Source organism: Callorhinus ursinus, unplaced genomic scaffold (genome assembly GCF_003265705.2).
Source record: "Callorhinus ursinus isolate GAN/ISIS: 27379988/994484 unplaced genomic scaffold, GSC_fseal_2.0 scaffold27, whole genome shotgun sequence".
Classification (NCBI taxonomy): Eukaryota; Metazoa; Chordata; class Mammalia; order Carnivora; family Otariidae; genus Callorhinus; species Callorhinus ursinus.
Genome location: NW_027397089.1, coordinates 12,821,178 through 12,845,070, shown reverse-complemented (window position 1 = coordinate 12,845,070; position 23,893 = coordinate 12,821,178). Strand labels below are relative to the sequence as shown.

Here is a 23,893-nt window from a genome sequence, read left to right as displayed (position 1 = left end):
GGCTAGAACTCTCTGAACTAACATCTCCAATTTTCTCCCACTCTTCTGAGTTGGAATCACTATGAAAATAAAACTGCGCTTTGCCCAAAGCCATGCAAGCTAAGGCTGGACAAGTTGACATAAACTTAAGAGAAACCACCAAAACAACTCATGTGAGGGCAATCTTTGTGTCTGTTGCTCTGTGGCCATGCAGCAAGATCACGAGACATTCAAACTGCAAACCAGGAAAATCTCTCAGATTGCCATTCTTGGCCTCTCCATCTGAAGATGTTTTAACCCCAACACTTAGAAATTATCTCAACTAGCTGATCTCCAAACTCAGTGAATTTATAATTTACGTGAACTATTAACCTTTTTGTTCCATAGAAATGCCTCTCATTAAATTACCTCACTGCTCACACCATACAGAGGCCTAATTTGGGTGGAAGTTCACCTGTCACACAACCTCCTAAAATAAATCAATCTCACCTTCAACCAGTCCTAAGTCAGCATGAGGAGGTGATTGTTAAAACATCTTGTTATGCTAGTGTAAATAACTTTTTAAAAACTAAAATCCATTTGATTTATTTAGTGGGTTAAATCTTGGCACCTGGGAATCTGCTCTGGGAAGTTTTCAGTCCTTGGCTATTGTTCTCCTTCAGTCATCTTATTTAACTAATATGTCGTCTAACCCTAAGGGTTTTAAAGGCCTGTCAGCTGCCACTCATATGCCAAATGGTATCCAACAGGATCAGACAACTGGATGAAATCAACAATAACCACATAAATGATGAAGATGGTGACTACATGGCACTCACCCTGATGATTCGACTAATGGCAACAGCAAATATGTGATCCTTCAGCCTGACTACATCAATGATGGAAACTGAAAAATAATACTGTACTGGTTGGTCATTCTCTCACCCTGCTGAGATAATGTTCAAAGGGGGAGAATTGTTAAAAAAAAAAAAAAAAACAAAAACTGAGAGAGACCAGCCTTAAAAATTCCCCGAGCAGAGAAAACCACTTTAGTCATACAAAGCTTACTTTAGCTTATTTTGTAAGACTAACTTCACCTGGATAATTATACCTCTGGAAACCATAAGCAAAAACAGTTTCCCAAAGTTGATATGAGGTAACCACTAACCAATTCCCTATCGCTTAAGAAAATGTTAATATTCTAATCACTGTGAAGAAGAAACAGTCACTGACTTCTTACTCTCTAAGCTGCTTTGTAACAACATACCCCTGATCCTCATTCCCTGTTTTGGCTTGAGTGCACCTGGTTCCCCAGCTGTTCTTTGGTGGGTGCACAACAGACTTTTACTAATTACTACTTCCGTGATTCTTTGGTTTTCCTTCTGCTATTTCTGAACTTTTGACAGCATCCACAGCAAATATTTCACGAAGTCACAGCCAGTCATGCACACTGGAGTAAATGCCACTGAGGTACCACAGGCTAAATCAGATACACGTCCCCCTCTCCCCACCACCTGCGTTTAGAAAACAATAGCAATGTAATAATACCCTCCACTATGTTTATGCGTCCCCCGATGGTGACTGCCTATATACAGACGTTGGTAACCAAGCTTCCTGCATAGAAAAAGGCTGGAGATAAAAAGAGAGGGGTAGGCAGTCTGACGTGCCCCTAAAGGACTAAGTTCCATCAGAGATGGGCGAGGATTAACGCCCGTTTCTCTCCTGCCAATATATGGGTGAACGGAAGTGATACGCGATAGACCGGCCGCACCCTCAGGAAGGAAAAGAAAAATTAGCCCTTTCAAAGCAGATTTACCCCAGAACCTCTCCCCAAGGGGTTAAAGAACCCCTTCACCCCCACTCCAGCCCAGCCGCCTCTCTCTCTGACCTCAGAGCGCCGACCCCCGGGACAACTACTTAGAGTTTTCAGCCGCTCTCCACGGAAAACTTCCCGCCACCAGCGTTTGCCTTTTTCTCCAGCAGCGGGCGGGATAGGTCTCCTCAACCAATCGCAAGTAACACCCTTCTCTGATTTGTGGAGGGGTGTGGCCACGACGAGAGTCACCGAACAAGACTACGTGTGATTGGTCAATATTGGGGGCGGGCTTAGCCAATGGGAAGCGGTTTTGAAGCTGGGGTAGGAGCATGTTTCGGCGAAGACCCGGGGGTTCTCCCCTCGGCTGTTTCCCGGCTTCTCTTCTCCGGACTGTGCTTCACGCCCTGGGCGCCCCGAGGTGCTGTACCCGCTGCCCTCACTACTGCCGCCATGATCTCCTTAATAGACACCCAGAGAAAGCACTCGCCCCGGGATCCCCGCCTGGATCCTCGCACACCCGTTGCTCGAGCTCGTCTCGCCCGCCCCACTGACCCGGTCATCAATGAACGAAGCTCCGCGTTGGGGGCGGCGGCCTGCCAGACTGAGCTAGGGCTGCGGGACGCGTCGGGCTGCCTTGAGGGGGCGGGAGCTGGATTTGCAGTGGCAGACCTGGCCTGGGAGGAGGAGGTCGGTGGGATCTGGGGAGGAGGAGGCCTTCTGAGCGTCTGTCTTGAACCAGCGTCGCGGGGCTCTCACTCCCAGTTAGATGGGCGCGTTGTTCCTGCCGGTGGCCACAGGAGAAAGTTTGATGCGCGGTGCCCGTGGTTCACTCTTGGGAACGTTTGTGCACATGACAAACTGAGCGTCCTCTACAAGTTACTGGCCGTTTCTTTGGGAGACGGGATTTTAAACTCACCTATTAGAGGTTTTGGATTTTTCATAAATATGCGTATACTTAAATATTTGTATTATTTTCCTTTTTGCCACCCTTGGAAACAGCTTTCCAAAAATTCCTTGAAACTTCACTTTTCTACCACCTGTTTCCGCCGTAGTAAAATGCCACTTTATGTTCAGTTAAATGATTTCTTTCCTTAAAGTTGTATATTGTGCTTTGGCTTGTTTTATTATTTTAGCATCTTTCTCCCTACCACAGAGTTCTCCGGGCCTATCTTATGTCTAAGGTTAGCATTGCTATTTGTTTCCATTTCTTTCATTATAACACTTCTACTTTTCTACCGTTTTGTCAGTCTTAAGAATTTTTGTATTTACATGTCTGCCGAACCATGTGGGTCCTATCCTTTTCAATGGTCATGATTGTCTTTTTGTCTTCGCTTTATCTGCCACGCTTTGAGTTTCTTATTCTGCTTAACTAACTTTGATTTTCAAGATTTTAAAAATTAAAGTCTATTGAAAATAACTTCATTTAGAGTGTTGTATTTTAAAGTGTAGTCTTAAGGTTGGATTCAAGTTGAGTCTGTTTGGGATTCTCTCCCTCATCCCCTGCCCTTCCCCTGCTCATGAGCGTGCGATCTCTCTCTCTCTCCCAGATAAATATATTTAAAAAAAGTAGAAGCAAAAAACAAAACAATACAAAACAATGGAAGCTTGTTTGGAGGCTTGGCAGGGAAGACTGCTTCTGTGTAACCAAAGAAAGCATTTTTAACCAAAGAAAAGCATGTCACAATTTTTTTTTTTTTAAGTATACAGCTGCAAGAGGGATGGACATGAAGGGAGAGGGAGGTAGGGAGACCCATCCAGTCAACTCTGAATGTTGATGTAGTAAGAGATGCCATAATGACGCTTGGCCTTTGCATCCGATGCAGGGCAGCAGAAATGAAGGCCAGGGAGGAAGGCCAGAATGACCTCTAAACTAAATGAGTTGGTCATGTTGTGCTTACTGTTAGGAAGTCCTTTACTAAGTTTAACCTCAGCACCTCCAGCTTTAAATGATCTCTTTTCCTGTTATTTGGAAAAGGAGAAAAGAAAGATCCTTCTCCTTCCCTTATGTACCCCAGAAACTGGTTGTAAAAGCCCCAGGCCACATTATCATATCTCTGAGGCCCTTCTAAACTCAGCACTCTGGGTATTCTTTGCCAGGTGAGGAACTTTGAAGACAAGAAACCCACAAGAGTTTATTTACTTCTCTCCTTCAAAACATCCACTAAATATCCTTGGAGAACTCACCCCATAAAAGACAATAGAAGCAAACACTGGGACGGCTCACTCCTGTTATGTGTGCCCAAACAGAGAGGCCAAATGCCAGTCTCTTGCTTTAGGTTCACTAAACCTATCTGCAGCAGGTTGGGAACTTTCTAAAGGTCTGGTCTAAAATGGCTCTACGAGACTTAAGCCAGGACCTCTCTGTGTAGAGACAACTACAGGGTTACTGCAGACAGCAGAGAGATCTGTATCCCCAAACAGTAAAATGGAAAAATCTTCTACCCCTAGCTTCCTCCAAACTGTCAAACCCCCTAAATGGGATGAGACCTAGCCAAGACCATAATGCAGGATAAATCTCTGTAAGATTCCACTTCTACCCGGGATTGTAAATTCCTATATTCTGTGACCACTGAGAATGGAGAACAACAGCACAGACAATCCAAAACTGTTGATAAATTTTCAAAAATCCATTTGGGTCTAAAATATATTATGTGTAATTTTTATAGAAGATTTATCTTTGTTATTCAGTTTCCTGCCAAACTGTCAGTCACTAGGCACAGAGAAACCCAGATCTACCATGCATCCACCAGGGGGCCAGGCAGCCATCAGTCTTCCCCTGCAGCAAACACAGGGGCTCAGAGAAATGAGGTATTATTACTAACCCCTGTAGGCTCTGAGAGCACTGGAGAGTCTGCTCTTACCTGTTAATGGTGGAATCAATTCTGTCCTTCAGTTGGTTTCAGTTTGACTAATTGATTGGAAGTGGGGAGGTAATCAGACCAGACATAGTGGAAAACTTCCTAATAGGAGTGTAGGCCTACTAACCTCTAGAATATCTTACACTGGTTGCTATAAAACACATAGAATCTGTTTTCTTTTTTAAGCTAAGTTATAGGAGCGTCTATGCTGAGGCAGCAAGCCTGGCAAGATGACTTTCCTGCATGTTCAGTGTCTTGAGTCTTCTCTCTTGGGGAAACCAGGTCCAGTATCCAGAAGGTGAGGACTGCCGTGCTATTTTAAAAAGTCCTCCCTATATCAATGCCACTTACTGTACTAGGAGCCGGTATTAAGTAAACCACTAGTGAAGTGCATCAAGGGCTTATTGAATATTGATTCCCATTTACGTCATGGCAAAACAGCCTAAGAAATCTCTGGATACTTGAGCCCCTTGATAAAGAGGATGTTCGTTTTGTTTTATGAAGCCAGGATCCAGGCCAAACACATCTTATGGCTCCACTTTTATTTAATAAAAACAAGAGATGATATGAGTGAAGAGGGGGAGTGTGTGGTGTCATGTTGATTTTCAAGAGGATTTGATCTGTTGGCAAAGCAAGAGGAACAGGAGTTAGACTTCAGAAAGGATTTTGGCATCAGACCATGGGCCAAGGAAGGGAATAGAAAATTCCTCAAATGGGCAGCCCCCAAAGCAGGTTTAGTTCTTTATTCTAAGAATAACCCTACCTGGGTGAAATAGGGAAGCGATTTTGCTGGCCAGCAACTGCCACACCAGCAAACAATGGAAGAGACTACTTTTGGCAGCAAGAGCAGAGTCATAGAGTCTCTCTTTAGGGACGCAGGGATCCAAAGGTTGCCGTATCCCTTGCCCGTATGCCAGATTTCTCCTCACCCAGTCCTTAATCTATATGGGAATTTTTCTGAATTTTCCAGAAAAAAAGACATTACACTAGCTGCCTCACCCCACCCCCAGTCTCTAGCATAGAAAAATTCCTTAATGTTAAATCTTTGTTCAATTCACCAATTTCTTCAAAATGTTCCCCCTGGAAAATAAGCTCAAATATTTTTGTGGAAAGGAACTGACAGCTCCATCCCAGAACAGCATGGGGGAGTGGGGGCCATGGAGAACAGGGGTGAGGCTTAGAAGGTGAACCCTCTCTTGGATTTTCAGCTGCACCCCACTCAGCCTCTACTCTTCAGGTTAGACACATGACAATACTACTCAGGAGGGAGGGCCACAGAAGCCATTTCCGTGTAGCCTAACTAGATGGGGTGCAGAGGTAGAGGGATGCCAAGATGGGAGAAGTGACAACAAGGGAGGGTGAAAAGAGGAGCTAGGAAAGACCAGAAATTAGCCTGCCAAGCCACTGACCCTGTTTTAATATCCCAGATGATGGAGACAAGAGTAGAAATCCCGGGCTCCAGAAAAAAAAACAATCTTTGAAAGAAAATTGCCTGTCACAGCCAGAGATACATGAAAGTGCTATTATCATCACGGGAGTGACTATAAAACTACCCCTGGTTATTGCACTGACTGGCTGACACCATGATGCTTTTGCACTCCAAACAGTTGTGTTCAAAATGAAAAATGCCTATGGACTTGGGTAACTATGATGGTGCAGGCCGAGATATGTGAACAAGCACAGGGCAGGGCTGTTCCGGCTTCAGGGTAGAGCCAGATCTGTGATGATCACAGTGCAGGGAGGTGCAGGAGGGGGGACAGGGACTTAGAACTTGAGTCCCCCGGTAGCAAAGGGCAAGAAGAAAGCAGGATCTTGGCTTGGGATCTTATTGCCAGCTTCTACAAATGAAACATCTACCTCTGTCCTCTGACAGTTCATGTTTGGCTTTCACTCATGTCTTTGCCTTTCCATCTGACTTTATCTCTCTTCTTTCTCTTACCTTTCATTACTCCTCTCCATGTGCATATCTTTCACGTTCTCTCTGCCTCTACTTCATTTTCATTATCTGTTCCTTAAACCGTAACTGTGTGTCTATGGGCCAGAGAGCACAGAGAGAGACATTCTCTTATTTAACCCTTAAAACTCGTCTAAGAAATAGGTCTTAGTATCCCCATTTTACAGATGGGAAAACAAGATTGAAGAGTCTAAGTAATACAATACTAACTGGTAGAGCAAGGATTCAAACTTAGGCCTGCTGGCTTCAAATATCTAACCCTTAATTAATAAGCAGGGGAAAAAAAACACAGAGAAAATAGTAAGAGGGCAGATAGATGGGAAAGATTCTGCAGTTTTAAAACTACAGTCCCCTCCATGCCTGGCTCCCAGTATTTCACACCCTTCCTATCACAGAGATTCCATTAGCACCCCTGTCTGTCTCCTGCTGGAACTGAGTCTTGGTCCAACCGCTCCAGCCATCCAATTGCATAAGGGGTGGTATCTTCTGGCTCCCATGAGTGCCTGGTGTGTGCCATGGATCATGAGATAGGATCTGTTATCTCAGCATTGTTACAAATGGAATAATGGGCCATAAAAATTATGCAGCCTGTTGGAAAAGAAATAACAACATACACACTTAGATTTCTGAGATAGCTTCTCCTGGCTAGAATTTCATGACTTCTCCATATCCCAGTCATCAGCAATATCCCCCAACTTTGTATTCAAAACATTGAGAGCTCCAGAAAGAAGCCCAAGACAGAATAGAGACACAAAGCTCCAGCCTCAGAAGTCCTACTCAACTGAACCAACACAACCTGATCTAGAAGTTAAGGAGTTAAAAAAAAACAAACCTAATAACCTCTCCAATAATGGAACTGTGTGCAAATAAGTCCATATCTTAGATAACTTTTGAAGTAGAAAGGTAGGATTCCTTAAAGGAAACCTTCAGCCTGATGGAGAAAATGGACAAGTTTAGGACACTGAAATACTGCACTGAATGCTAGAGGAGTGGTTCTCAGGTCCCAGGTCTGATTCAAAGTACAAGAGAGATATCCTGATGAGAGACGAAATGTCCAACCCCATGCTGCCTCACAGAGAAGAGAGAGGTGAAGGGTATTATTATTCACTCTGAATGACTGAAATTCCTGGAAACTATATTCTGAAAGGCCTGGGCTACACTCCCTCCTGGTCCTGACCACTAGGCCCCAAAGACTCACCCTACCACTCCCTGTTATGCAGTGATACTCAAGGACTAGATCAGAGCATGTGGTAAAGTTCAAAGGGCACTGCTTCTGAGGGTAAATATTTTTGGAAAGATGAAGAGATACACATGAGTTCTTTGCTAAGGCTGTAATCTGAGGCCTTTGCTCTAGAAGTCACCTCTAAGAGAAGACCAAGAAATCCATGGCTCCACCAGTAGAGCAAAATCCAGAGACCCATAAAAATGTGGGAAAAACTCAGAGGAATCTTTTCCATGACTCTGGGGGGAAACCTCTCATTACATTATTTTCCCACTCAACATATCACCTCTTCTTCCCAGTTCACCCCCAGGTACTTTGCCCTCCAGTTCCTTTATAGTCCCTCATACCCTAAAAAGCACACACACCTACAATATAAATTATAAATTATACAATGTAAATATACATTATGAATTACTTATGAGCCCTCCTCCAGCAGTGCTTATCTCACTTAATGTACATGTCAGTAATCTGGGGATCCTGTTAAAAATGCAGACTCTGACTCAGTAGGTCTGGGATGGAGTCTGAGATTCTGCATTTTTAACAAGCTCTGGAGTGAGGCTAATGCCCTAGAACCCAGACCACGCTCTGAGTGTTGAGGACCTAAAACAGAGTACATGAACCCAGAATGAATTTCACCTCCTGCCCTGAGGTGGCCTCCAGTCTGAGAGGGAACCAAGACAGGGTAAGAGCAACCAGGCAGAATACTCCAGAGATTGGAAAGGGGAGCCGTATAATAGAGCCTGGACATCTTAGGACATCAGGGAGGTTGTCTTAAAACAGGAGATTTATGAACAGAATATGAAGGTAAGGGCCAACTGGACTGCAGGGAAGACTCAAGACCAACATGTGCAAAGGATCAGGTGGGAAAGAAGGGCATGAGCCCCGATTCACCTCTGAGAGCAGGATTCTGGGCCAAGAAATGATAGGGGCTCATTGGAGTGAGTCTGTAGGCACCAGTGAAGGGTCTTGAAATTCAGTCTGAGTTGCTGAGATTTCACAGAAGAAATAGAGGCTCTGTGGTCAGAATGGTGCTTTAAGAAACTAAGTAATATCACAATAAAGGTGTGCCAGGGGCTGGGGCAACAGGGGAATGGGGAATTACTGTTTAATAGGGACAGAGTCTCAGTTTAGGAAAATGAAAAAGTTCTGGAGATGGAGGGTGGTGACAGTTGCACAGTAGTGTGAATGTACTTAGTGCCACTGAACTGCACACCTGAAAATGGTTAAAATACTCAATTTTATGTTATGTATATTATACCACAATAAAAAATCATAGTGGAGGTGGAGGCCATAACAAGTTGGTGCTACTATCTAAATATGACTAAGATCCAAGCCCACTATAGGCTGAGGAGATGCTGACAAATGGGCCTCCTGAAGTCAAATTAAAATTTGGAACCACCTTTCAGCCCCACCCCGCCCCTCTCATTTCACTATTACCATAGGACAGGTCACTTATGTTCTTAAGGATTTGAAAGAAAAACAACCACGTTACAGATGGGTTTCTGTTGTGCCTTTGAGCTCAACCACTCAGCTTGAGTCACTAGGAGCTGCTCTGTGGGTGCCATGCGTGGATCCCCTTGCTCTGTAGCCAGCAGATGAAAGAATCAGGCTAACAATGAGAAAAGGTGAGCTCTGAAAATGCCCAGGCTCAGAGTCCTGGGGGGTACACAGCTGTTTTCTAATTCCCCAAGGAAATGAGGGGAAAAAGGGATGAGTTGAACTGGTAGAGAAGGAAAAGAACCTACCAACAATTAAAATTGGAAATATTCCCAGGAAGAAAATAGTGGTGATTACTGGAAGAGGCCAGAGAAGCAAAGAAACTGCTCTGCCTAAAGTCAGAGGCACGGAAGACACAGACCAAACCAGGATGGGGGGTGGGGAAGTGGGAAGTGCAGCTTTGGCTAGAGAGGGGGCTACACAACAGAACACCAGTGCAATGTGCAAATGTTTCTACCAGGCACAGGCTGTGAAGTAGGCTTGCCTATAAATAAACGATGAGCCTCAGGCTAGATAATTGGAAGAAATTCCTGACAGGATTATGGGGTATGTGCTGGGGGTGGGAGGATGCTGAGAAGGGAGATTGGAAAACCAAAAACCTTTCTTTGGGTCAATCTGAATGCAGATAGAGGAGAAAGGAAAAGTTGCAGAAGTCAGGCAGTTGCCTGAAACCCATTTCACTGATCCATCCAATAGGGAAGCACCAGAGTGATACCCCATTGCAACCTACCCATAAGGGTAAGCCCAGTCAGCAAGCGCTTCAAGGAGCTGAGAAGAGGCTGGCTTCCCATCCTGGGATCCAGAGAAGGTCTCTGCCCCTGATCAGCTTCTGCCCCTGCTCTCTGTCTCCACCCTCTGTAGGTAATGGTGAATCCAGCCAGCTGCTTTCAAATCAGTAATAGGAGCAGAGCTTGATGGTATTTTCTGACTCAGTGCAGCCTAAACAGACTCTTAATTTCTTTTTGGAAATCTATCATCTAGGATCAAGTGTCATAGCACTTATGTATTCCTCGGGCTCCTCCCCAGCCATCATAGCAATCCCCTGGTCTCCAACGGTAATGCAAGGAATTGCATTGTGACTGGGGAAGATTTCTCCTATTATTTATGTCCTCATACTTAGGTGGTTAAGGGCTCCTTTCTGAAGTCTGCCCACAATGCCTATTACTACATTGAAGAGCATTTGTTTTCTTCAAGGAAATTTTTAAAGAGACATGGATCTACACAAAGATAAACTCAAAATGGATGAAAGACCTAAATGTGAGAAAGGAATCCATCAAAATCTTAAAGGAAAACACAGGCAGCAACCTCTTCGACCTTGGCCACAGCAATTTCTTGCAAGACACATCTCTAAAGGCAACAAGAAACAGAAGCAAAAATGAACTTTTGGGACTTCATCAAGATTAAAAGCTTCTGCATAGCAAAGGAAAGAGTCAAAGCTAAAAGGCAACCTATGGAATAGGAGAAGATATTTACAAATGACATATCAGATAAAGGGCTGGTATCCAAGATCTATAAAGAACTTCTCAAACTCAACACCCAAAAACCAAATAATCTAGTCAAGAAATGGGCAGAAGACATGAACAGACATTTCTCCAAAGAAGACATACAAATGGCCAACAGACACATTAAAAAAATGCTCAACATCACTTGTCATCGGAGAAATACAAATCAAAACCACAATGAGGGGCTCCTGGGTGGCTCAGTCAGTTGGTTGTCTGCCTTCGGCTAAGGTCATGATCTCGGGGTCCTGGGATTGAGCCCCACACTGGGCTCTCTGCTCAGTGGAGAGTCTGCTTCTCCCTGTCACTCTCCCTCTGTGCTTCTTCCCTCCCTCTCCCTCTCTCAAATAAATAAATAAAATCTTAATTTAAAAAAACCACAATGAGGTACAACCTTACACCAGTTAGAATGGCTAAAATGAACAAGACAGGAAAAAGCAAATGTTGGCGAGGATGTGGAGAAAGGGGAGTCCTCTTACACTGATGGTGAGAATGCAAACTGGTGCAGCCACTCTGGAAAACGGTATGGAAGTTCCTCAAGAGGTTAAAAATAGAGCTACCCTATGACCCAGCAATTGCACTACTGGGTATTTACCCCAAAGATACAGATGTAGTGAGACGAAGGGGCACCTGCCCTCCAATGTTCATACCAGCAATGTCCACAATAGCCAAACTGTGGAAGAAGATGAAATGTCCTTCAGCAGATGAATGGATAAAGAAGATGTGATTTATATATACGATGGAATATTACTCAGCAATCAGAAAAGATGAATACCTGTCATTTACATCACTGTGGATGGAACTGAAGGGTATTATGCTAAGTGAAATAAGTCAATCAGAAAGACAATTATCATATGGTTTCACTCACATGTGGAATATAAGAAATAGCACAGAGGAACATAGGGGAAGGGAGAGATAACTGAATGGGAAGAAATCAGAGATGGAGACAAACCATAAGAGATTCTTGACTCTGGGAAACAAACAGGGCTGCTAGCGGGTTGATGGATGGGGAGATGTGTTAACTGGGTGATGGACATTAAGGAGGGCATGTGATGTGATAAGCACTCGGTGTTATATGCAAGTGATGAATTATTGAACACAACTTCTGAAACTAATGATGTACTATATGTTGGCTAATTGAATTTAAATTAAAAAATAATAAAAAAATAAAGAGACATGGATCTCATTGGCAACAGAGATCAAGGAATTGCCATCTACAAATGAGTCAATAGAAAAGAGACTAAAGGTTGATAAAACTCATAATTATTTAAAATTATCTTTTGAGCTGTTACTATTCATAGGAGAAAAGGCTCTCTTTCTACTGAGAAGTTAAGAGGGAATCACTACCTAACATTCACAAAATTTATTTAGAGAACTTTTACACCCATTATTTCAACCAGTCTTCACAACCATCCTGTATAGGAATGAGGAAAGTTGGCATTAGTATTATGGTGCTCAGTTTAAAATATATATATATATATATTTATATATATATGTGAGTAAGTAAACAGAAGCCCAGGGAATGATCTTACCTGCAGAGTAACTAAGTCTAGGCATTGGGAAGAACTTACCATCTGTAGGAACTGTGAAGCATTGAAATGCACTACTAAGGGATGTGAGTCAATCCAACTTGTCACAAACAACAGAGGACTCTGGAAGAAGGCCTGGGAGCTTCACTTGTCACATTATATAAAAATTGCTGTTGTACTTTGTGCTTCCTCAAATCGCTCAGCCTGTGTGCCCTCAGAACCAACCAGAGGACACGGCACATAATAGGTACTCAATAAATATCTGGTGAAGGAAAGGGGATGGAGAGAGAAAAGGAGCCTAGGCAGGGCTGAGGACATTGTAGGGAGACAGTACCGGGGACATAGGAAAAGGTGCAGGAGCTACGGTATACCAGCAGAGGAGAAACAAGCATTGAGGGGCATAGGAGAAAGAGAACTAGGGCCACCAGGATCCCAGTGGAACCAGAATGGAGGCAGGGTCATGGTGAAAAGAGAAAGTATGAGGAAATTTCTGCACAAGGCATTCCCTTATAGCCTCACAGTTGGTGCCTACTATTGAAGGAGGTACCTTCTCAGGAACCTTCTAAGTCAGGAGCCAAGTTAGATGCTAAGGATATGATGACTAGGAAGAACTGAGTACAGGACAGACAAGCAGGAGACATGTTTTTTCAGCAAATATCCTGTAGCAAATCTCCATGGATGAAGGAGCCAGCTTGGACAGCTGCCAAACTCTGAAGTCCCTAGACAAGTCAGGCAGGCAGAAGGAATTTGGGAATCACGCAGAAGCTACTATGCCTAAGATATGATCTCATTATGCTGGGGACCTGGGCACCCACTTCGACTCAGAGCTGATTATAAAGGGGGTAAGAAGGGAGCAAAAGTCAGGGTACTCTGGGACAGAAAGCAAGTTTGAATCCTTGATATGCTAGGTGTCTTTTGGTAAGTCACTTGAGTTCTCAAACCCTCCCAAGAAAGTAAACAAAATTGTACAGCCAGGAGCTTTACAATATCTAGGTCTTATGCCTGTGAATCTTGAACCATAGAAGCAAACAGCTTCTTCCCTGGCCTTTTCTACCCACCTACTGTCATCAAGCTCTTCTCCCGTGATTCACTGCTCAATGCCCAACAGCAGCCAGGCTGTGTTGAGGCTCCTTGAAGAGCTGAAGAGACTCAGAAGTAGGTCTGTACTGCTGCAAAGGAAATTTCAGGAAGGATCATTGGACTGTAGCTACCCAAACTTGGTTGCTGGTTTCAGAGGAGAGGCCTATCTGGCTATACTCAGATCAGGATGGCACTGCTTGAAGGACTCCCACTGGTAAGAACAGTCTCTGGCTTCTGCTGCAACTTTCCATGCACAGACTTCCTAAATGTAACTAGAGATATCAGAGGAGATAACTCAGTTAATCATGGAACTAGAAACTCTACCCCTACCAAAGATCCCTACCCTCACCAACTCCCTGCCCACTCTAGATCTTGATTCTTTTGAAGAGGTGGAAAAGAAGCAGCTCTCCCTTACAGCTTATCCTGACCTGCTGCAGAAATCAGGAGAACAGAAATGAAGATTTTGGCCATCAGCATGGAAACTGGCTGTCTCTCCAGCTCCCCCTCACACTCCCCCCACCACTACCTTCCCTCCCACCTCGAAGTCACATCAGCTAATAAGATTTCTTTATGGCCAGGAGGAGCAAGATGGTGGAGGAGTAGGAGACCTAAATTTCGTCTGGCCCCAGGAATTCAGCTAGATAGGGATCAAACCATCCTGAACACTACGAACCGAACAGGAGATTGAAGAAAACAATAGCAGCAACTCTCTGAACAGAAAAGCGACCATTTTCTGGAAGGTAGGATGTGAGGAGAAGTGAATTCGAGGTGACATTCGGGAGGATAGACGGCGGGGGAGGGAGCCTCTGTCAGCTGCTACCGGCAAGTGATAGAGCCACGGAGCACAAAATCGGAACTTTTAGAAGTCGGCTCCGCTGAGGGATGTCGCATCGATGGCTAAGTAGGGGGTGGAACCCTTGCTAGGAGTGTGGTCTCAGGACCCTCGGGGCCACAGAAAGACTGGGGGTGCCTGAGTGCGGCAGAGCTCCCAGGTATTGGAGCTGGGAAGTCAGCTGCAGAGACGGAGCCAAGGCATGGGCTCTCAGCTCGGGGTTGCCATAAACTGTGATCCACAGCTCAGTCGGGCCACTGCTCCTCCAGCAGGGACCCAACAAGCAGCAGATCCGGGGAGACTCCCCTTCCTCCCCCTGGGAGGAGTGGCGCGAGTGTGCACGGCAGGGACCTTCTGGGTTTGGAGACTCCACACGGGGTCATGTGCCAGAGATAAAAACGCTCGGTCACAGGCCGGGTGAGCACGGAGTGCGGCCGGAGACTGGGGACACGGGAGTGACTGACTGCTTTTCTCTGGGGGCACACTGAGGAGTGGGGCCCCAAGTTCTCAGCTCCTCCAGGGCAGAGATTGGGAGGCCACCATTTTCACCCTGGTCCTCCAAAGCTGTACGGAAAGCTTGCAGGGAACAAAAGCTCCTGAGAGCAAACCTGAGCAGATTACTTAGCCCAGACCGTCAAGGGTGGGGCAATTCCGCCTCCGGCAAAGACAGTTGGGAACCACGGCAACAGGGCCCTCCCCCAGAAGATCGGCAAGAATAGCCAGCCAAGACCAAGTTTACCGATCAATGAGAACGGCAGAACTCTAGCGCTAGGGGAATACTGCACACAGAATTCATGGCTTTTTTCCCCATGATTCTTTAGTCTTTCAAACTTAATTTTTTTAAGTTTCTTTTTCTTTTTCTTTTTGAATTTTCCTTTTTCCCTTTTTCAACCAACATCTTTCCAATCCTTTTTTTTAAAATCTTTTTTATTTTTCATTTTTAGAGTCATATTCTATCCCTTCATAGTAGTTAACCTTATTTTTGGTATATATATATAAGTTGCTGTCTCTTTAAAATTTTGGGATACTGTTTCTTCTAACAGACCAAAATATACCCTAAATCTCTAGTATATGGCTTTGTTCTAGTCTCCTGCCTGATCACATTCTCTCTCTCTCTTTTTTTAAATTCCTCTTCTTTCTTTTTTCAACCAACTTCTTATCAATTCCTTTTATAAAATCTTTTATAATTTTCATCTTTACAGTCATATTCCATCCCTTCATCGTATTTGCCCTTATTTTTGTACATATATAAGTTTTCCTTTCTTTAAAATTTTGGGAGGCAGTTTTTTCTAAAGACCAAAAATGCCCAAAATCTAGTGTGTGGCACTGATCTATGCACCAGCCTAATCATGTTAGCATTTTGTTCTCTCATTCATCTGTTGTCCTCTGGACAAAATGACAAGACGAAAACATCACCTCAAAAAAAAAGAACAAGAGGCAGTACCGACTGCCAGGGACCTAATCAATATGGACATTAGTAAGGTGTCAGAACTAGAGTTCAGAATGACGATTATAAAGATACTAGCTGGGCTTGAAAAAAGCATGGAAGATATTAGAGAAACCCTCTCTGGAGAAATAAAAGAACTAAAATCTAACCAAGTTGAAATCAAAAAGGCTATTAATGAGGTGCAATCAAAAGTGAAGGCTCTAACTGCTAGGATAAATGAGGCAGAAGAGAGAATCAGTGATATAGAAGACCAAATGATGGAAAATAAAGAAGCTGAGAAAAAGAGAGATAAACAACTACAGGATCATGAGGGCAGAATTCGAGAGATAGGTGATACCATAAGACGCAACAAGATTAGAATAATTGGGAGCCCAGAAAGAAGAAAGAGAGAGAGGGGCAGAAGGTATATTGGAGCAAATTATGCAGAGAACTTCCCTAATTTGGGGAAGGACACAGGCATCAAACTCCAGGAGGCACAGAGAACCCCCCTCAAAATCAATAAAAATAGGTCAACCCCCCAACATCTAATAGTAAAACTTACGAGTCTCAGAGACAAAGAGAAAATCCTGAAAGTAGCTCGGGAGAAGAGGTCTGTAACCTACAATGGTAGAAACATTAGATCAGCAACAGACCTATCCACAGAGACCTGGCAATATTCAGAGCACTAAATGAGAAAAATATGCATCTAAGAATACTATATCCAGCTAGGCTGTCATTGAAAATAGAAGGAGAGATAAAAAGCTTCCAGGACAAACAAAAACTAAAGGAATTTGCAAACACGAAACCAGCCCTACAAGAAATATTGAAAGGGGTCCTCTAAGCAAAGAGAGAGCCTAAAAGGAACATAGACAAGAAAGGAACACAGGCAATATACAGTAACAGTCACCTTACAGGAATACAATGGCACTAAATTTGTATCTTTCAATAGTGACCCCGAATGTAAATGGGCTAAATGCCCCAATCAAAAGACACAGGGTATCAGATTGGATAAAAAAAAAAAAAAACAAGACCCATTGATATGCTGTCTGCAAGAGACTCATTTTAGACCCAAAATCACCTCTAGATTGAAAGTGAGGGGGTGGAAAAACCATTTACCATGCTAATGGACACCAAAAGAAAGCTGGGGTAGCAATTCTTATATCAGACAAATTAGATTTTAAACCAAAGACTATAATGAGAGATGAGGAAGGACACTATATCATACTTAAAGGGTCTGTCCAAAAAGAATGTCTAACAATTGTAAATATCTATACCCCTAACATGGGAGCAGCCAATTATAAAAGCCAATTAGTAACAAAAGCAAAGAAACACACTGACAAAAATACAATAATAGAAAGGGACTTTAACTCACTGAAATGGACTTGACAGATATATTCAGAACATTCCATCCCAAAGCAACAGAATACACATTCTTCTCCAGTGCCCATGAAAAATTCACCAGAATAGATCACATACTAGGTCACATATCAGGTCTCAACTGGTACCAAAAGATGGGGATCATTCCCTGCATATTTTCAGACCACAATGCTTTGAAACTAGAACTCAATCACAAGAGGAAAGTCAGAATGAACTCAAATACATGGAGGCTAAAGAACATCCTACTAAAGGATGAATGGGTCAACCAGGAAATTAAAAAGGAATTTTAAAAAATTCGTGGAAACAAATGAAAATTAAAACAAAACTGTTCAAAATCTTTGGGATGCAGCAAAGGCAATCCTAAGAGGAAAGTATATAGCAATGCAAGGCTTTCTCAAGAAACAAGAAAAGTCTCAAATACACAACCTAACCCTACACCTAAAGGAGCTGGAGAGAGAACAGCAAATAAAGCCTAAACCCAGCAGGAGAAGAGAAATAATAAAGATCAGAGCAGAAATCAATGAAATAGAAACCAAAAGAACAGTAGAACGGATCAGCAAAACTGGGAGGTGGTTCTTTGAAAGAATAAGATTGATTCCTGGCCAGACTTACCAAAAAGAAAAGAGAAAGGACCCAAATAAATAAAATCATGAATGAAAGAGGAGAGATCCCAACCAACACCAAAGAAATACAAACAATTATAAGAACATATTATGAGCAACACTATGCCAGCAAATTAGATTATCTGGAAAAAATGGATGCATTCCTAGGGATGTATCAACTACCAAAACTGAACCAGGAAGAAATAGAAAACCTGAACAGACCCATAACCACTAAGGAAATTGAAGCAGTAATCAAAAATCTCCCAAAAACCAAAAGCCCAGGGCCAGATGGCTTCTCAGGGGAATTCTACCAAACATTTAAAGAAGAATTAATACCTATTCTCCTGAAACTGTTCCAAAAAATAGAAATGGAAGGAAAACTTCCAAACTCGTTTTATGAGGCCACCATTACCTTCATCCCAAAACCAGACAAAGACCCCATCAAAAGGGAGGATTACAGACCAATATTCCTGATGAACATGGATGCAAAAATTCTCACCAAAATACTAGCCAATAGGATCCAACAGTACATTAAAAGCATTATTCACCACGACCAAGTGGATTTATCCCTGGGCTGCAAGGTTGGTTCAACATCCGCAAATCATCAATATGATACAATACATAAAGATAAACAAGAACCATATGATCCTCTCAATAGATGTAGAAAAAGCATTTGACAAAGTATAGCATCTTTCTTGATTAAAACTCTTCAGAGTATAGGGATAGAGGGCACATACCTCAATATCTTAAAAGCCATCTATGAAAAACCCATAGCGAATATCATTCTCAATGGGGAAAAACTGAGAGTTTTCCCCCTAAGGTCAGGAACATGGCAGGGATGTCCACTATCCCCACTGCTATTCAACATAGTATTAGAAGTCCTAGCCACAACAATCAGACAACAAAAAGAAATAAAAGGCATCTGAATTGGCAAAGAAGAAGTTAAAATCTCACTCTTTGCAGATGATCTGATACTTTATGTGGAAAACCTAAAAGACTCCACCCCAAAACTGCTAGAACTCATTACAGGAATTCAGTAAAGTGGAAGGATATAAAATCAATGCACAGAAATCAGTGGCATTCCTATACACCAACAACAAGACAGAAGAAAGAGAAATTAAGGAGTCGATCCCATTTACAACCGCACCCAAAACCATAAGATACCTAGGAATAAATCTAACCAAAGAGGCAAAGAATCTGTACTCAAAAAACTATAAAATACTCATGAAAGAAATTGAGGAAGACACAAAGAAATGGAAAAACATTCCATGCTCATGGATTGGAAGAACAAATATTGTGAAGATGTCAATGCTACCTCGAGCAATCTACACATTTAATGTGTATCAAAATACCATCAGCTTTTTTCAATTAATCAGAACAAATAATTCTAAAATTTGTATGGAACCAGAAAAGACTCGAATAGCTGGAGGAATATTGAAAAAGAAAAGCAAAGCTGGTGGCATCACAATTCCAGACTTCTAGCCCTATTACAAAGCTGTCATCATCAAGACAGTATGGTACTGGCACAAAAACAGGCATATAGATCAATGGAACAGAATAGAGAGCCCAGAAATGGACCCTCAACTCTATGGTCAACTAATCTTCGACAAAGCAGGAAAGAATGTCCAAGGGAAAGAAGACAGTCTCTTCAACAAATGGTGTTGTGAAAATTGGACAGCCACATGAAGAAGAATGAAACTGGACCATTTCCTTACACCACACACAAAAATAAACTCAAAATGGATGAAAGACCTCAATGTGAGACAGGAGTCCATCAAAATCCTAGAGGAGAAGCAACCTCTTCGACCTCAGCCACAGCAACTTCTTCCTAGACACATCACCAAAGGCAAGGGAAGCAAGGGCAAAAATGAACTATTGGGACTTCATCAAGGTAAAAAGCTTTTGCACGGCAAAGGAAACAGTCAACAAAACCAAAAGACAACCAACAGAATGGGAGAAGATATTCGCAAATGACATATCAGATAAAGGGCTAGTATCCAAAATCTACAAAGAACTTATCAAGCTCAACACCCAAAGAACAAATAATCCAATTAAGAAATGGGCAGAAGACATGAACAGACATTTTTCCAAAGAAGACATCCAAATGGCCAACAGACACATGAAAAAGTGCTCCACATCACTCAGCATCAGGGAAATCCAAATCAAAACCCCAATGAGGTACCACCTCACACCAGTCAAATGGCTACAATTAACAAGTCAGGAAATGACAGGTGTTGGCGGGGTTGCGGAGAAAGGGGAACCTTCTTACACTGTTGGGGGGAATGCAAGCTGGTGTAGCCACTGTGGAAAACAGTGTGGAGTTTCCTCAAAAAGTTGAAAATATAGCTGCCTTACGACCCAGCAATTGCAGTACTGGGTATTTACCCCAAAGATACAAATGTAGTGATCCTAAGGGCTCTGTGCACCCTGATGTTTATAGGAGCAACGTCCACAATAGCCAAACTATGGACAGAGCCAAGATGTCCATCAACAGAAGAATGGATAAAGAAGAAGTGGTGTATATATATACAATGGAATATTATGCAGCCATCAAAAGGAATGAAATCTTACCTTTTGCAACAACTTGGATGGAACTGGAGGGTATTATGATGAGCAAAATAAGTCAATCAGAGAAAGACATGTATCATATGATCTCCCTGATATGAAGAATTCTTAATCTCTGGAAGCAAACTGAGGGTTGCTGGAGTTGTGGGGGGTGGGAGGGATGGGGTGGCTGGGTCATAGACATTGGGGAGGGTATGTGCTATGATGAGTGCTGTGAATTGTGTAAGACTGTTGAATCACAGACCTGTACCTCTGAAACAAATAATACATTATATGTTAAAAAAAAAAAAAAGATAGCAGGAAGGGAAGAATGAAGGGGAGGAAATCGGAGGGGGGGACGAACCATGAGAGACTATGGACTCTAAAAAACAAACTGAGGGTTCTAGAGGGGAGGGTGGTGTGGGGATGGGTTAGGCTGGTGATGGGTATTAAGGCACGTTCTGCATGGAGCACTGGGTGTTATACGTGAACAATGATTTATGGAACACTACATCCAAACTAATGATGTAATGTATGATGATTAACATAACATAATAAAAAAATAAAAAGAAAAAAACTAATGACGTAATGTATGGTGATTCACATAACATAATAAAGAAAAAGATTTCTTTATGGCCAATACATCAATTCATTTGTAGCAAAGAACAGAAGAATTGCCGGTTTGGGGAAAAAAGTCTTTCTAACCACTCACCTCCGCTGAGGTACCTTCCCTTATCATCACCCCTCTTTTTCTCTTGCACAGATGCTCCTCCTAACTCCTACCATCCAACCTCACCACCCCTCTGACCCCTTCTCCCTGTTGCCACACAGCTCCCCCCCATCCAGAACTCCTGTTCTATTCCTCCCCAAATATAGATTCCTTAGCTTCATAAGCCCTCAGTGCAGATCTGCTCACCCTCTGCCATTCTCTCAGGCCAGGTGCCTTCACCCCTATCTAGACCCATTCTTCATATCACTCCTATGGGGAGTACCCCCTATTTTCATGTCCCAGAGCCTCCATTCTTAATGTCCTCTGATTCGGATTCCTCATCACTTATCCTGCTCCCAGGTTCTCAAAAACTCCCTAAAAAGGGTTCTTACAAAATATCAGTATTTCCCATTATCCATTCTCCTTTTCCCTCTCAGTCTTAATTCAGTCTCCAAACTGGATGTTTGAACACCAGGGCCCCTTAAGAGAAGAAAGAGAGAAAGGAATTCTCTCAGTGCTCCCTTCTCCTAACCTTAGTGCGGCCCTGATCCAGCCCTGGTCCCCTCTGGGGGCTGTGAGACTTAATTACCCTTTCCAGATTGTGCTGAGATTCTTCAGAGTGGCTCCAAAGACTATTCTGAGCTGTCGGAAATTTTATTGTCATCTTTTATGGCTTCATTTGTTCTTCAGTTTCTCCAGCTCAGCCTTTTTATCTGAATCTCTTCAGTCATAAAACAACCGTAGAAGGACAAGTTGAAACCAAACTACATAAAACCACTGTGAAGCCTGCCCCTAGCCCCACTGTGTGATTGGGAAGGGGCAACTAGATCCCCACCGCTTCTCCCCCACCTTCCCACCCACCCACCAAGCACCCATCTCCAAATGTGGCATCCCACCGCCCCCACCCCTATCTGGGAAAGTGGAAGTAGAAGATGATTCAGAGGGTCAGGGAAGAATAAAGACTTGTTAGAGCTTTGAGATCTCTAGATGAAAACTAAAAAGGGTGGGTTATTGTGAAAAACTCAGCTGAAGCATCTGGGGCTCAGGAGCAAATCCCTGTCCACCCCACTCACCAACTTCCCGGACTAAGTTTCTTAATCTTTCATAAATGGGTGCAAAAGAGCATCGAAGCATGAGCACTTCAAGCTAGCCTAAACAGAACTGCCCAAGTATTTACTTCTCTAGGGATTTGAAAATTGAGAAAACAGACACATGTATTTAGAATAGACTGTCTGCTTCAGCCAGATAAGCTAAAAATTTTCTGGGAACATCCAGCTTATTACTATCCTGGTCAAGATCAAGAATTCGGTGGAGAAGAGATCTGTAAGAGAAGGTAAGCAGAGGGTCTTTTATATTTCTATAGAGTTATTTAACCTCACCTCTCAAAAACAAGACAAGTAAACTGGCGACAACACCAGAAGACATTAGAGGTGGCCTTATAATGTACTCTCTCCTTTTCAAAGATACGTCCAACTTTCTAGTTTTTCCTGTGGACACTTTTTTTTTCTCAATTATCTCATCCATTTTCTTAGCTTCAGTGATTATTTATATGTCGGTGAATTCTGAACCTGTCCTTCTAGACATGACCACATTCTCTTTACTCTTCCACTTTCAATGTATGATGAATTTTCCTAGGGGGGGGTTCTACCAGCAATTTAATCTAAAATGTAGTTCATATTCCTTCCAAAACCAGCCTCTTCTAACTTGTTCTTTTTCTGTCAGAGGCACCACTATTCTACTAATCAGAAGATATGAGAACCTCCTGCTTCATCTTTGACTCCTCTTTCTTTTTCCCTCTTCCCCCATCTTACCCGCCCTCCCCACCACTAGACCATCAAAGTCCCTCAATGGCTGGGTCTGTTCATCATGCTTTCACAATGCTGGCACCTCCACCCTTTCATGTCTATTCCTGTGCCATTATCCTAGTTTAGTTTTGTAGCATTTCTCATCTATACTTCCACATTAGCATCCTGACTGGTCTCCCTGCCTCTGTCTCTTCTCCAGGCTTAACTTCCCACTGACTCAAGAATAATCTCATTTAAACCTCTTTGCATGTCAGTTCATCCCCTCCACTACAGCCTACAGTTCTATTCATATCTCTTAAAAGACCCACACATGAATGTTCTGTGCCAGATAAATGAGTCATTCACTCATTCATTTATTCAACAAATATGAATTTAACATCTAGCTACTGTATTTTTGGCATGTTGAGAAAGCAAATGTGAATATATATCACCTTTAACCTTAAGAAGCTCAGAAAAAGCTCTGTTTAGTATCCCCAGAATCTCCCCCCCAAAAAATATTTTTTGCTTTCCTGCTCCCATAACTTTGTGCCATTCCATTCATGTAGAATGTTCTGTATAGTCTTAAATTTTTCCTTAAAATCCTACCACTTCCATGAAGATTTCCCTATCACAATTCTCCCTCCTTTCTCAAAATTCTAGTAGCATTTAATTGTCTGTATCTGGGCATCGTCTTACTGCCTCGATGTATAGTTTGCCAATGCTATACTTAAATACACACTGTAAGTATTATATATTATATATAATATATTAATTTTACTACTCAATTATATGTATTATATATGATATACATTTAATCTCCCCAAATGACTTCAACCACTGGGAGGTAGGGACACTGCCTTTCTTTTTGTCACCCTAAGGCATTTAGCACAGTTCCTTATACACATGATTGTGCATATAATATATTTAGAGACACCATACCAGCCAACTGAACAATTGAATTTCTAGAATGAAAATGCACTGTAGTGTTCTAGAAAAAGCAATGGTTCTGAAGTTAGAAGAAGTGAGTTTGCCTCCTAGCTCCACCAGTTATTAGCTGAGACCTTAAATTCTGAACCTGCTATGTGGGGTTTTATGAGGATTTAACTTTATGAGAAAACATTTAGAAAGAGTAAACCAGTGCCTAGCACCTATAAATAAATGCTCAGTAAATATTTGTTTCTTCATTTATTTCAGTTTGATTCTGTT

At 42.6% G+C, this 23,893-nt stretch overlaps 1 protein-coding gene across 5 annotated transcripts in view; it reads right to left on the bottom strand.

The window, feature by feature from the left end:
• Nucleotides 1-23,893, bottom strand: part of LOC112830064 (ATP-dependent DNA helicase Q1-like) — a 112,538-nt gene that overhangs the window by 37,432 nt on the left and 51,213 nt on the right. The window contains exon 1 of one of the 5 annotated variants that reach the window (XM_073877883.1): nt 13,392-13,453. The exons of 3 other annotated variants lie outside the window; for them this stretch is intronic. The gene's annotated coding sequence lies outside the window, so the exon portion shown is untranslated. Of the gene's footprint in view, nt 1-1,872; nt 2,275-13,391; nt 13,454-23,893 lie in introns of those variants that run through there. One more of the 5 variants, XM_073877881.1, reaches the window with a different exon arrangement.